Source organism: Neovison vison, chromosome 7 (genome assembly GCF_020171115.1).
Source record: "Neovison vison isolate M4711 chromosome 7, ASM_NN_V1, whole genome shotgun sequence".
Taxonomy (NCBI): domain Eukaryota; kingdom Metazoa; phylum Chordata; class Mammalia; order Carnivora; family Mustelidae; genus Neogale; species Neogale vison.
In genome coordinates this window covers 203,270,192-203,283,725 of record NC_058097.1, presented here as the reverse complement: position 1 = coordinate 203,283,725, position 13,534 = coordinate 203,270,192, and positions in this window count along the sequence as shown.

Here is a 13,534-nt window from a genome sequence, read left to right as displayed (position 1 = left end):
AGTGCCCCCCACACCTGGTGCCCCCAAGCCTGGACCCCTGAAGCTCTGCTGGGTCACTCTGGGAGGGGAGCACGGGGCGCAGCCCTATCTGCTAGGTGCTTCCCGCTCGTGCTGGGTGGCTCGAAACTCTTTGTCTGCGGCAAGTGGGTGGTAATCATGGTAATAAGAGGAGACGGGAAGGCACAGTGTGGTAGGAGGTCAGCCAGCACCCCGGGGGCAGGCTCTGGACAAGCCCCCAGCTGGGCCCCGGCTGGCACAGATCCCAGGAAGGCACCTGTAGGAGGAGCCTGGCTTCCTCGTGTGCAGAATGAGGGTGACATTTCCCAGGTGGGCAGAAAAGCAGTGAATATGAGTTATGGGGGCAGGGGGGACCGGGCAGAGTGAGGCCTGGGAGCTCACCTTGTGCCGAGAGGGAGCAGAGGTGGAGCCCGACATCGGGACTCTGGGCCTGGGGGTACAGAGAGAGGGCACCCGTGTCGGGACGCTTGTTCTGGGGGAGCGGGGGGGGAGCCCGGCATCAGGACCCCAGTTCTGGGCCGCGGTTCTTAGGGCAGTGGGAGCTGCGGCCGGACAGCAGCGCAGGGCCGCAGTGGGGCTGTGACGGGGCTGCTGGTACAGGACGGGCTGGGGCGGAGCTGGGGGCAGGCGCCTGAGGGCTGCTCCGGGGGGTAGCGAGGCCCAGGCTATGGGGAGCCAGGAAAGGGGCAGTTGGGAATCCTGAAGGATCCTTTCCGGGTGAATGTTTGGTGTGCCAGTGAGTGGGCAGGGGCCAGAGAAGGAAGGGCGCTGTGAGTCCCCACTGGGCTCTGGCGTGGGAGGCGCCAGCCCCCTGGGCAGGGATGTGGTGGAGAAGCCCCGGAAGGACATGTCAGGCCTCAGATACTCAGAAAGACCAACACGGATGAACTACCTGCCCCACGACAGGCCACAAGCTCCTCCCACGTGGCCGCACGGATGCCTTTCCGCCCGGGATCGTGCCCAGGGGGTGTGCGAGGGAGCAAGGCCCCTCGCCCCACGTCCCAGAGCAGCGTCTCCCCAGCCTCAGGGCCAGGCCCTGCCGGGTGTCTGGCTCTTCGTGTCCTTAAGCCACCCACAGGGAGGGAAGTGGTGCCTGGGGTGAGGGGCCCCAAGGGTGCCGCATGCGCGAGAGCAAGACGGGCCACGGGGCGGGGCTGGGGGACTGGGCTGGGGGACTCGGCCGGACCGCGCGGGATGGCCTGCGGAGGAGACGGAGGAGCCGGGACGGGGGCGGCAGGAGAGGCCAACAGCCAAGGGTTAGAAGGAGGCTGGACGCAGGGGTCTGAGAAGTCTCTGTTGAGAAAAGGACACTTGCGCATCTCTTAATTACCAGAGGACATTTTGAAAAATATAAACAAATAGAAGCAAAAAAAAAAAATCACTTTTGGTCAAACCACGCGGGGAAGGCCTCCGTGGTGGTGTGCTTAGCCGTGGGCACAGGCGGCTGCCAGGCCCTACACGGTCTGTCTCCACATGACATGGTCTGCAGCACTTCCCAGCTTCTGGATACAGACTGGACGCTTCTTTGGTTAAATTTATTCCTAAGTATTTATTCTCCTCGATGCTGTAATACATATAATTACTTCCTTAAATCCCTCTTCAGGTTCCCCTTGCTGGCACAGACAAACAAAACGACGCCGGCCGGACCCACTCGTTCTGTTTCCGTAATGAAGCTCGTGCCATCAGCAAGTGCGGTTTTACCTCTTTTTCCCCCAATCTGCATGTCTTTATTTCCTTTTCTTGCCTAATCATCCTGCCCAGAACCTCCAGTACTGGATCAAGCCAGCAAGGAGACACATCCTTTCCTTGTTTCCAAACCGTGTTCTTGTTCACAAAGAATGCGTCCGATCCCCATTATGAAGGTTGGCGTTAGCTGCAGGATTGTTTGTAAATGTCCTTTATCAGGTTGAAGGAGTTCACTTCTATTCCCAGTTTATTACATTTTTTTTAGTCATGAAAGGGTGTTGGATTTTGTCAAATGCTTTTTCCACATCTACTGAGATGACACTATGCTGCTTTTTTTTTTTTTAAGCTATTGATATGGTGTCTTACATTAGCTGATTTTGATTTTTTTAAAGATGTATTTATTTGAGAGAGAAAGTGCATGCATGAGTGGGGGAGGGCAGAGGGAGAGGGAGAAGCAGACTCCCCACTGAGCAGGGAGGCAAATGCTGGGCTCCATCCCAGGACCCTGGGATCATGACCCAAGCTGAAATCAAGAGTCAGATGTTGGGGCGCCTGGGTGACTCAGTGGGTTAAAGCCTCTGCCTTCGGCTCAGGTCATGATCCCAGGGTCCTGGGATCGAGCCCCACATCAGGCTCTCTGCTTGGCGGGGAGCCTGCTTTTCTTCTCTCTCTGCTGCCTCTCTGCCTACTTGTGATCTCTGTCAAAAAAATAAATAAAATCTTAAAAAAAATAAGAGAGAGTCAGATGTCTAACCGCGCCACTTAAGCACCCCAACCTTAGCTGATTTTCAAACCCTAAACCAGCCTCACATTGCTGGGCTGCACCCTGCTTGGTCATGGTCTACGATCCTTTTTTATAGGACTATAAGCCTTGCTGGATTCCGTCTGCGAATACTTTGTTGAGGATTTTTGTGTCTATATTCATAGGCTATGTCAGTCTGTAGTTTTCTTGTAATGTCTTTGTCTGGTTTGGAATCAGGGTTGTTTAGCCACACAGAACGTGTGGGGAAGGGCTACCTCTTCTTCTTGGGGCAGTTTGTGAAGGGCTGGTGTGAATTCTTCATTAGCTTTGAGTAGAATTCATCAGCGAACCCATGTGGGCAAGGGTTTGTCCTTGTGGGAAGATTGTAAACCACTGACTCACTCACTGTACTTGTTACAGGTCTATCCAGGCTTTCTGTTTCTTCTCGAGTCAGCTTTGGCGCTTTGGGTCTCTCTAGGACTTCGCTGCCCCGCCCCCCCCAACCCCAGGTTATCTGATGTGTCGGTGTACAGGCACATTCATATTTCTGAGTCCCTGGTGGTCTTTGGCTTTTACTCTCCACTCTTACGGGGTAACTACAGCGCACAAGGGACCCTCTGAGAATGCAGGTACAATCTCATCCCTTGTCTGCACATACCTTCCATGAGTCCTGTGTCCCCAGGTGCCCTCTCTCATGCATGTTCATGTCCACATCTCTTCTTGTAAGGCCACCTCGTGTAGTGGTTTAGTTCCCACACTCATGACAGGCGGTGCTGCCCACTCGACCTGAGGACACAGAAGTCTGGGAGCTGTGAGGGTGGGGTGGCCCCCAGGAGAACTGAGAGGCCGGCAAATTCAGGTGACAAAGGAGAGGGAGGGACACCTGGCTGGCTTAGTCAGTAGAGCACATGACTGTTGATCTCAGGGTCGTGTGAATTCAAGCTCCATGTTGGGTGTGGAGCCTACTTAAAAATAAAACAAAATAAAAGTTTAAAAAAAGAGAGGGAGGAGGAGAGGGCGGGGCTGGGAGTGGCTTGAGGGGATGGGGACGGGGACAGGGACAGAGACAGCACCCTCGGCCTTCCCTCTGGCCCAGGAGCCCCCTGTCCTGTGTCCTTGAGGTCATTTTCCACTTATTCTTGGCTTAGTTATGTAGGCTACTTACCAAGAGAGATCCTTGACCAAGCTCATCCAGAGACACAAGGGGGGGGAGGGGTGTCTGGCAGCCTGACTGGTCATTGTCAACATGGACATGAAACCCTTGGAGAGCTACCAAGCCCTGCCCACCTGTGTCACTCCTCTCCCGCCTTGCCCTGGAGGCAAACCTAAGGGCTCTATTTGCTTCCTGGGCTGCTGGTGTGGTACCCCACTCGGGGTCCCCACTTCCCCCGCTCAGCTCAGAATGGGGGAGGGAGTGGTGACAAAAGCAGGGCCTGGAGCAGGTGCTGGGACACAGCTCACTGCTCAGGCCCTCAGGGCCAGCCCCAGGTGCCCTCCCTGCTCTGCCGTGCTAGGATACGCCAGTTCCCAGTGGCTCTGCAGAGGGTCCCAGTGGCGATGCCTCCGTTCCTTCTGCCTGATGGGGGAGAGACCTAGCCCCTGCAGCCGAGGACGGCAGCTCCTCTGGCAGCCCCGTTCCGGCCCCCTGCCACAGCCGCTGAGGCTGTGCCTCCTTCCCCATCTTTGGGTGCAAGAGAAAGAGCTAGAGAGGGAGACAGTAAAGGGAGGAGAGTTCAGGAGCCTGTGCCTGCCTCTGATGAGCGAGGCTGTCCTGGGGAAAGACAGGTGAGCTCCTGAGAGCCAGAGGCACAGGGTCCAGAGCAGAGGCACAGGGTCCAGAGCAGAGGCACAGGGTCCAGAGCAGAGGCACAGGGTCCAGAGCCGAGGCACAGGGTCCAGAGCAGAGGCACAGGGTCCAGACCAGAGGCACAGGGTCCAGAGCCGAGGATCTGGCCTCAGGGCACAGAAAGACGCCCAGTAAATCAAGGGTGGGATGGGCTGCCCTGGGGCCCCAGGAGGCTGTGAGCTCCCTCCCAGGGAGGTGGGGAGTCTGCCCATCAGCAGGTGGCCCTGGAGGAGCCTTGAGAGTGTAGGGACCTCTGACCTGCAAGGTCAAGGGGAAGGGCACACGGCCTTGCAACAGGGCCCATTAGAGGTCATGGGTGGGAAGGGAAGGCAGCTGCGTGATGCACACCCCCACGTGTGTATTTCCGCAGGCGACCGAATAGGAAATAGAGTTCGGAAGGCCCAGGCTGCTGGAGACAAGCGGCAGGACCTCGGGAAGGCACAGCGCACTACCCAGCAGCCCACCGTGCACTTAACAATGCTTAAGATGGGAAATCTTACCTATATTTTTAGCCGCAATTAAATGTTTAAAAAAATAGGCTGGAAAGAAGATGGGGGTCATATTCTTTAAAAGCGAGGGGCTTTCATTCCGTCCCCCTCGGCCAGGGATGGGGAGCGGGGGCGACAGCGCGGGGAAGGCAGCCGAAGGGCGCTGGGGGCAGGGTTGGAAGCAGGGCATTGTTTCCCAGCGGCTTGCCCTGCGCAGGCCGGATATTTTTGGAGCATTAATCCGGTTCCTCCGGGGACAGCCCAGCCCCACGCCCCCTCCTCCCGCCGCCGTGGAGCAGGAGGAAGGAGGAAGCAGGCCGAGCTTGCAGGTGCCCTCGCTGGGTGAAGGGCTCCGAGCGGGAAGCTCCGGCGGGGGAGTGCGTGTTTTTTCCGCCCCGCGCCCGGAGCGCAGGAGCACGGAGTGCGGGGTCCCCGGGGGCGGCTGGCGGTCTCTCGGGAGGTGAGGACGGCTGAGCGCCGCGGGACTGTGGCTCGACCTCCATGCACCGCGGAACCGCTGTCGGTGCAAACCACGCTCCGGTCCCCGGAGAGGTCCTGGCAACCCCACCGCACCCCGGGAGCCAGGAGCCGCGGCTCTGTGCCCGCTGACCAGGCCGGTTATTTATGTTTTCATTTTGTTTTTCTTATGATTATCATTACTGTTATTTGTTTTTCAGAATTAGAATCCATCAGATCTTCTCCTGCCCCAGAAGCGGGTCACATGTCTCCAAAGGGCGGGCAGATAGCTTTCCTCGGATGGGAGCGGAAGAAAAATATGTCGTAATTACGATGAATGTTAATAATTAAACTTCCTGTAAGTCAGCGGAGAGTCTGTTCCTGGAAGGTGTCTGCTCCATCCGGCATCCGGCGCACATCAGTGTTTCCGCCGAAACTCAGGTTGAAGAAGGGATTTGTGTCCACAGTTTTCTCCGGACCCAGAGCGCCTTGAGCTGACCCACCTCCCGAGTCACATGCGTGTGGGTGTGAGGCTGCGTGCTGGTGTTTGCGTCTCTGATGCGAGCGGTGCCCCGCCGCCGCGAGCTCTGACGCACGCTCACTCCTGTCCACACACTCACATGTGCCTGGGCTCACCGTCCTGTCCCACCATCCCGTAGAGCCCTGATCTCTGGGTCCCCAGACCTCCCTCACCGGCTGGGTCCTCCGGTGCACTGCCCAGGGCCCAGGAGGAGGCTTAAGCTCCAGGCGGGGGCTGGGGGAGCCCTGGCAAGGCAGGTGCTCTGGGGAAGCAGCTCCTGGAGTACGATCCCCACCCCCGTTTCTCAGACTGTGGGTTGGAATTTGGAGTTCTTTTTGGTCACCTAAAGGGGACCCATTGTGGTTGGGTGTGGCTGTTGGAGGCCCGTGTAAAGTCCCAGAGACCACGTTCTTGGGTCAGTGCCTCTGTGCCACGTGTCAGGAATTCGGTGACTGGGGTACCACCGGTCAGGGCAGCGGAGAGTGGCCAGCGGCTCACTCCGGGAGGACCCATCCCAGAGGGGAGGGGAGCACTGGAGCTGCACTGGTCGGGGAAGACAGCCTGGCCGGATCTGCTCTCTTCCCAAGGATTCCCTGCCCCTCGGCTCTGGTGCGCGCGTGCGGCGGCCTCAACGGGGCAGCGGAAAACCTGCCTCCAGGAGCCTTCGGCCCTCCAGCCTGACCTTCACGGCGACTCACCGAGCTGCTCTTTGCCGCGGGCATCGGCTCCTTCTGCACTCCCCCTGCACCTGCTGCCCCTCTGAGCAGGCTGGGTCCTACCCAGCACTCTCTGTGCTTGGGGCTTCCGTGGCTCCCGTGGCCCGCTAGACCTGCTCCGGAGGCTCCTGGGCCTCTTTGCCCCCCTGCTCCGGGGCTCCCCTTCTGCCACTTGCCCTCGCGTGCAGGTGTCGGGTCACTGTCTTCCAGTCTCCTGGCCTCTCCGGTACTGGTCCTCGGTCCACAGGTCCTCTCAGGGAAGAGCCCAGCTGGACCCAGCCCGGACACCCCACCCCCCCAGTAGCCCCATCAGCATGTGGTGTCCATGTCCCCCTACTCATTGGTCTCCTCCTCCAGCCACTGGTCCTAAAGGCAACCCGGGCTTCTCTCTCCCTGCCTGCCCCTCTCTGAATGAATGAATGAAGGAAGGAAGGAAGGGTTTAGGTGGGAGGGAGGGAAATACCCGCGGTCCAGGGTAGCAGAGTGGCCTGGAGGCCAGCCTTCTCCCCCAGGAGGACTGGCCAGAGTGGGGCCAGGTGCCCACTCCAGACGGGGCTGCTGCCTTTGCTGAGATACTGGTTTCAGGGTGGTCCCCTCGGTCTGGTCACGTCCAGGTCATGAGATGGTCATGCCCGGAGGAGACAGAGCCCTGTTGTATCGCTGACCCCCTTCTTGCTATGGCCTAGATCATGTGCCCCAAATTTATACGTTGAAGGCAAACCCCAGTGCCCCAGGATGGGGCCACATCTGGAGCTGGGGCCTCTACAGAGGTGCTGGAGGGAACACGGGGTCCCCGGGGTGGCCGTGATCCCGTGTGACCGGGGTCCTTACAGGAATTCGGAATCAGGACAGACACGCACAGAGGGACGACCTGTGAGGACCCAGGGGGCGCGCGGCCATCTGCGTATGAGGGGACAGGCCTCGGGAGGACCCCGCCCTGCCTGCTCCGGCATCCTGGGCATGGGCCACCGGGGACACAGGGGCATAAGCCCCTGGGCCGTGGTGTTTCACTGTTTCCGCATTGCCTCGTCTCACACAGGCCTCACTCTGAGTCTGTTGAGGCTACGGGGGTCAGAGAGCACCTCCCGAGACAGGCCACGGCCCGTCCATCATAGAGTTCCTGACCCAGGCCGTCCCTCCACCCCGTCACAGAGCAGGACGCCCTCTCCCTGGACAGGTACCTTCTGATGGCACTGGTGTCCCTGCCACATGGCCACACGACTCGCTTCTGCCAGTGGAGTGTGGGCACAAATGGGGACATGTGGGTCCCCTCCTGTCTCTGGGGGCCTCACCAGAGGGGACCCAGGGAGCAGGCTGATACCAGGCCACAGCTCGTGGCCATAGCCACTGACCCCAGAGCCGGGCATGGCTCGGCTGGGCCACACACGTTCATTTTGCAGACTGGGATCTGGTTTCTTTGTTATGTGACACTTCACAGCAGGGACTGACTGGCACAGGAATGCAGGCTCCCACTGCTCTGCGCCCCCCCCCCCGTAGGGCCAGGGAGCTCACTCCCCTGCACGTGCCTCTTGCCCCAGCGCTGGGCTTCCGGTCCCTGTTGCCTGTGTCGGTCGCAGCACGAGGCTCCACCGGGGCCCCAGGCCGAGCGCCTACAAGGAGCCGAGAGGGCCTGACCCACGACAAGGACACGAGATCCCACGACGATGCTCAGAGGCCACGCCGCTGAGGTCACTCTGCGGACGGAGCGCCCTGCCCAGGCAGTCCTACAGACGGCCGAGCTGCTGGTGGGGGAGGGGGAGGCTGGTGACCCCCATCCGGAACGTGAGACCAAGGACACGGGGAGATCTCCGGGGAGGGGAGGGGTGGTCAGTCTGTTTGGTCTCAGTGGCCGCTGTGTGAGCCCAGGCCAGATGGGCCTCTGGGGCCCACGGGCCACTGCCAGCCAGAGCTGCTGGGAGCTGGTGTCGTCAGCGAGCCTATGCGCGGGGACCGGGCTGCGGGCGTGTGGGCCAGCGCGGGACCCACACTCTCGCCACCCCCACCACAGTCGCCCAGAGAGGCCTTCTGCCCACAAAGGGGCTGGTCCCTTCTTTTTAAGTCTGGTTGGGGCTTTCTGCTTGTTTCCAGAAGGTCGTCTGTTCTCTCCACCTGGGCCACGGGAGGACATAGGGATGACCTGTCCGGCGGGCCGGGAACGGAGTGGGGCCGCAGTCTGAGCACTGACCGTGGCGTGCTCTGGAGGGACGGTTACACTGTGAAGACACATCCCGGGCTGGGACACGGGCACTGGCCTCTGCGTGGCCCAGATGAGCGCCGGCGTCCGTCCAGACCCGAGTCGGAATGGCACCCAGGGCCCTGCAGCAGGGGAGGCAGAAGCTGGCCGGGGCAGCCGCCCGAGGAGAGGGGAGAACCCAGCCTGTGTGCTCACTCGGTTTTGGATGAGGTGGACACAGCCGCGGGTGAGGAGGAACGGAAGCGGCTGGGGTCATCGGTCATCGGGTCTGAGCTTCCAAGTCCTCTGAGAGGCTGAGGACGAGAAGACAGCCAGGCGGGACCGGCTGCTCGTGGCATCCAGTCCAGCCGCGGGGGACAGCTGCCGGCCGGGGGGCTCCTCTTGGGCGCAGGCCCTGAGCTCTGAGGGACTCCGGACGCTGCCGGGCGCACCCACAGCTCCCCGGCGTTACTGAGGACAGGCGACTCCGGGTGCCAGTCTACCAGGACGGCCCAGTGGTTACACGTCCCAGGTCAGGTGTCGGCCCCGCCTCGGCTTCAATCTGCCCCCCCGCCAACCAGCAATGGCGGGGCCCCTCCCCTGTCCTGGCCTCCCCAGTGCATGAGGGAGGGTGGTGGCAGTGGTTCCCGGGGGGCAGGCACCCAGGCAGGAGTGCGTTGGAGTCCTGGCAGCGCCCTCTTCTTGGGCCTGTCCCGTGGACAGTGCCCGGTGGTCTGGCCACACGGGAGAGACCAGCACAGCTAGTCCAGGACCCCTGGCTGGTCCCCAGGCAGCAGCCTCCAGAGAGGGCTCTGGGCCCCATGTAGGCACAAGCTTTGCTGGGCGGGAGTCACGGCCTTTCTCTGTGCCAGGGAGGGGTCTGGGTCTGCCGCAGCATCTGCCCTCACTGCTGCCCCCACAAGAACGGACCGGGCGGCTTCGGGTGTGCAGGTGGTGAGGCAAGGCGGGGGCCCGGGGCCCGAGCCACAAGCCCTGACGTCGGTCCAGCCCAGGCGGGGCACCTCTGCCCGGGCTCACGGCCACCATCCCTCGTGGGAGTAGCAGCAGGCACAGCAGTGTTTCTGGGGCAGCTGACGAGGGGCAGGAGGGAGGCCAGGAGCGGGGAAGCGTCCCCAGGACGAGGGACTCACGGGCGGTGGCAGGTAACAAAACACCACAGACAGGGCACGGACAGCAGCCAGGCTCGGGCCGGGGTACAGGGTCTGGGGCAGGCGTAGCAGGACCTGGGGCCCTTCCCCCACAGGACAGGGGTCCCATGGGACCAGGGCCCCACCTTCGTGACCTTATTTAACCTGAATCATCTCCAAAGGCCCAGTCTCCAAATACATCACACTGTAGACCCAGGGCTTGTCCTGTGATTTTTGGGGGGAAACAACCCACAGCAGGAGAACATTAGGACCCCTGCGTATCGGCTTTTGGGGTCCTCACACCTGCTCAAGTCTTGGGGATTCTGCTTTGTCTTCTTTCTGGGGGGTGGGCCTCTCTTCCTGGATATGGGTCTCCCTCTGGGTTCCCGGTGCCCTTGTCCTCGGGGCAAGTGTACAAGGCAGCCCTGCCTGTCCCCTATCACTGTGGTCACTCCGGAGCCCAACTTGGTCCTGGGGCCGCCGGGCCTGCCCAGTGGGTGCCGTGTGCTCAGGGCACCCAGAGGCACCCCGACCCGGCCGGGCCCCTCCTTCCCCCTCCTCTCCACGCCCTCACGTCCCAGGCTTGTTCTCAAACCTGCTGCTCCACGGCCGTGCACCGAACCTCCCCAGAACTCCGTGGCAACAACCGCCGTTCGGCTCACGAGCCTGCGAGTCAGGAGCCAGGGCACGGCGGGCGTAGCCGGTGGCCATGCCTGATGCCTTGGAGCCACAGCTGGAGCCTGCAGGGCTAGGGCTAGGCTCTGGAATCATCCAGAACCTTCCGAAGCTCCTCACCCTCCTCTGACTGTGCTCTCTCTGCCCATTTCCAGCTCGGAGCTTCTCGGGGGCCCTCAGCTGTCACTGGCCTCTCCACGCTCTGACGGTCCTCAGCACTTGGCGTCTGGCTTCCAAGATCGAGGAATGTCCTGGCCTCAGAGGTCACTCAGAAGTCCATGCAGACCTAAGGGCAGGCGGGCAGCCCCCCCCCACCTCGATGCAGCCTGCAGGGCTCAAGGGAGCACGAGGGTCTGCTACACGAAGAGTGGCCGGCCTCGGTCTCCAGCCGGCCTTGATCTGCTACCCCCGTCCCCTCGCGGCTGCCCCAGCTGCCAGCCCCCAACATGACCTGCTTTTCCCTGCCGGACTGCTCACAGGCCCCAGGCACGCAGCACCCAAAGCCTTGGCCCAGCCTCGCCCTCCCCCTTCCCTCGAGGTCCAGAGGGACCTCCTGCTGCCGCGGCCCTGTCGCTGTTCCCCTGCCCACTGTCCGCCCAGGGCCCCTCTCTCTGCTGGCCAGGAAGTCACTCATGGAGACTTTTCACTGGGCTGGTAAGGAGGTGTCAGCTCCTCCTGGAAGCCCTCCCAGATACTCCTGCTGGACCACGGGTCCCCCCCAGGTGCTTCCTGGGGCCTCGCGTGTTCCCAGCGGGGTCCTGAGATCGGCAGGAAACGTGACGTGAGGCCAGGACACCGTGTCTGGGACCCCTAGCTGCCAGTCCCCACCTGTCCCCAGGGGCCCTGGGGCCGGGGCACTGCTGAGCCTGAGTGCGCGTGAGGGTCCCCGCCGGTGAGACCAGAGGCTGTGGGTGCGGGAAGGCGAGCGCGTGACGTGAGCCTCCTCGGCCACTGCCGTACGTCAGCCCACACGTTCTTGCTCACCAAAAGCCCCTCCCACGCCTCTGGGATTTATTTTGGGTTGGTTCCTGCTGCTCTCCTGACTCGGGTGCAAGCCCCGAGACACTGGGGACACATCACCTCCTTCCTTTGCCCTTTGTGGGGGCCGAGACCAATGACTGTACATGAGCCGAGCTCTGAGTCTCACAAAACACACTTGCCCCGTCCTCTCCCTCTCCCAGCGGCTGTGCGGGGGACAGACTCGTCCCCAAGGAGAGGGAGCCCACCGCCGCTCGGGGAGAGACCCGAGGAGGTGAGCGGCGGCAAGGGGACGTGGGGGACGCCGAGAACCCCTGCAGGGAAGGAGGGGGTCCCTTCGTAGTCAGTGTCCTGCGGTTACCCTGGACGGCTGGGTGCGCCAGGACTGCGTGAGGATGGGGTGGGGCAGAATCCGGAGTCTGTCAGGCGGGTGGGCAGGGACCCCACGCCCCCCACGGCGAGGCGGAGCCCCACGGAGCGTCCCCGGTGCGGAGCACATGTCCCGATTCCCGGACGCAGCGTTCCCTGGTGAAGTCTTGGGCACACGCTGCGTGGTGTGCGCCTTTGCTCCGTGGCCCCGGACACGGCGTGTTACTCTGGACATTGAATTCACGCTGGAAGGAGGGATGTCGCCACAGCGCCATCTCAGGACACTAGCGTGTTTCTCGTGGGACTCAAACCTCCCGTAGAGTGACTGATTTTCCTGTTTTATTATTTACCAAGGGAATGGGCCAGAATAGCCAATAACGAACACGGATTTGCCTACTTGTCATTTAGATCACCCGTTTTTCTCGAACTGGGAGAAACGGGAAGATGTTCAGCGAGCTCGATTTCAGGAGTTTGGGTGCGCACATGCGTGTGTGGTCGACACTCTCCCTGGGGGCAGGCGGGCTGCGGCCGGCCCCGGACGCTCCCGCGGGCCCTCGAAGGGCCCCTCGTTCCGTGGGCGAGCCCGGCTCCGCCCTCCAGCGCCCCACACCCGCCGCGCCCGTTCTGGAATTTCACATAAATGAAATCAAGTTGGACACATTCTTTTGCGTCTGGCTTCTTTCACGCACAATCGTGCTTTAAATTTCCTTATTTTTGAAAGGATTTCACAGCTTGATGGAGGCACAACCAAAATACCAGTGATGGAAACAGAGCCAGCGAGTGAATGCGCTCCAGAGAAACTGATATTTTAAAATTGTGGTAAAATATACACAGTATAAAATTTAATGCTGTCCCCACCTGTTAAGCCCGTGGCTCAGGGCACTTCGCACATTCATGCTGTGTGATCCTCCCCACCGTTCTTCTCTGGAACTTTCCATCTTCCCAAACTGAGACTGTGTCCCTATTAAACAGTGATCCCTACCAACCCACTGAGCCCTGAACCCAACGTCCACTCTCCGTCCCCCTGAGACACCAAACCCCTTCCCTATGCCAGCCCCGGAGTCCAATGTCCACTCTCTGTCTGTCCCCCTGAGACCTGGATCCCCGACCCTCCCCCGGCCCCGGCGCCCACCGTCCACACTCTGTCCTTGCGAATCCAGAGACGCCAGGGACCCCATCTGGGTGGGATCCTGCAGTGTTTGTCCCTCTGCATCTGGCCTATTTCACTCCGCATCATGTCTCCCAGCTCCAACCAGCTGTGGCCAGTGTCAGCGTGTCCCTCCATGGGACTGAGGGACAGTCGGGTGTGTGGATAGACCGAGTGTGTCCCTGTGTCCGTCGATGGACGTGGGGGCTGCTCCCGTGTGTCAGTGGCTGTGAACATGGGTGTGCGAGCATCCGCTCACGTCCCTGTCCGCTCACGTCCCTGCCTTCATTCTTGGGCAGAAGTCCCCAGGGCTGGGAGTCAGATCACACAGTGGTTCTGAAACCGCCCCTGTTTCTCCACGGCAGGCACACCAGCTTACACGCCCGCTGACGGTGCATGGCATCCCAATTTTTCCACGAACTCACCATCACTTGTTAGCGTGTGGGTCTTTCTGACAGCAGTCATCAGATGAGTGTCATAATTGGTGTGAGTGATGTCTCATTTGCATTTCCCTGGTCATCAGTGAAGTTGGGCGGCTCCACGTGCTTGTTAACCATTCATGTATCTTTGGA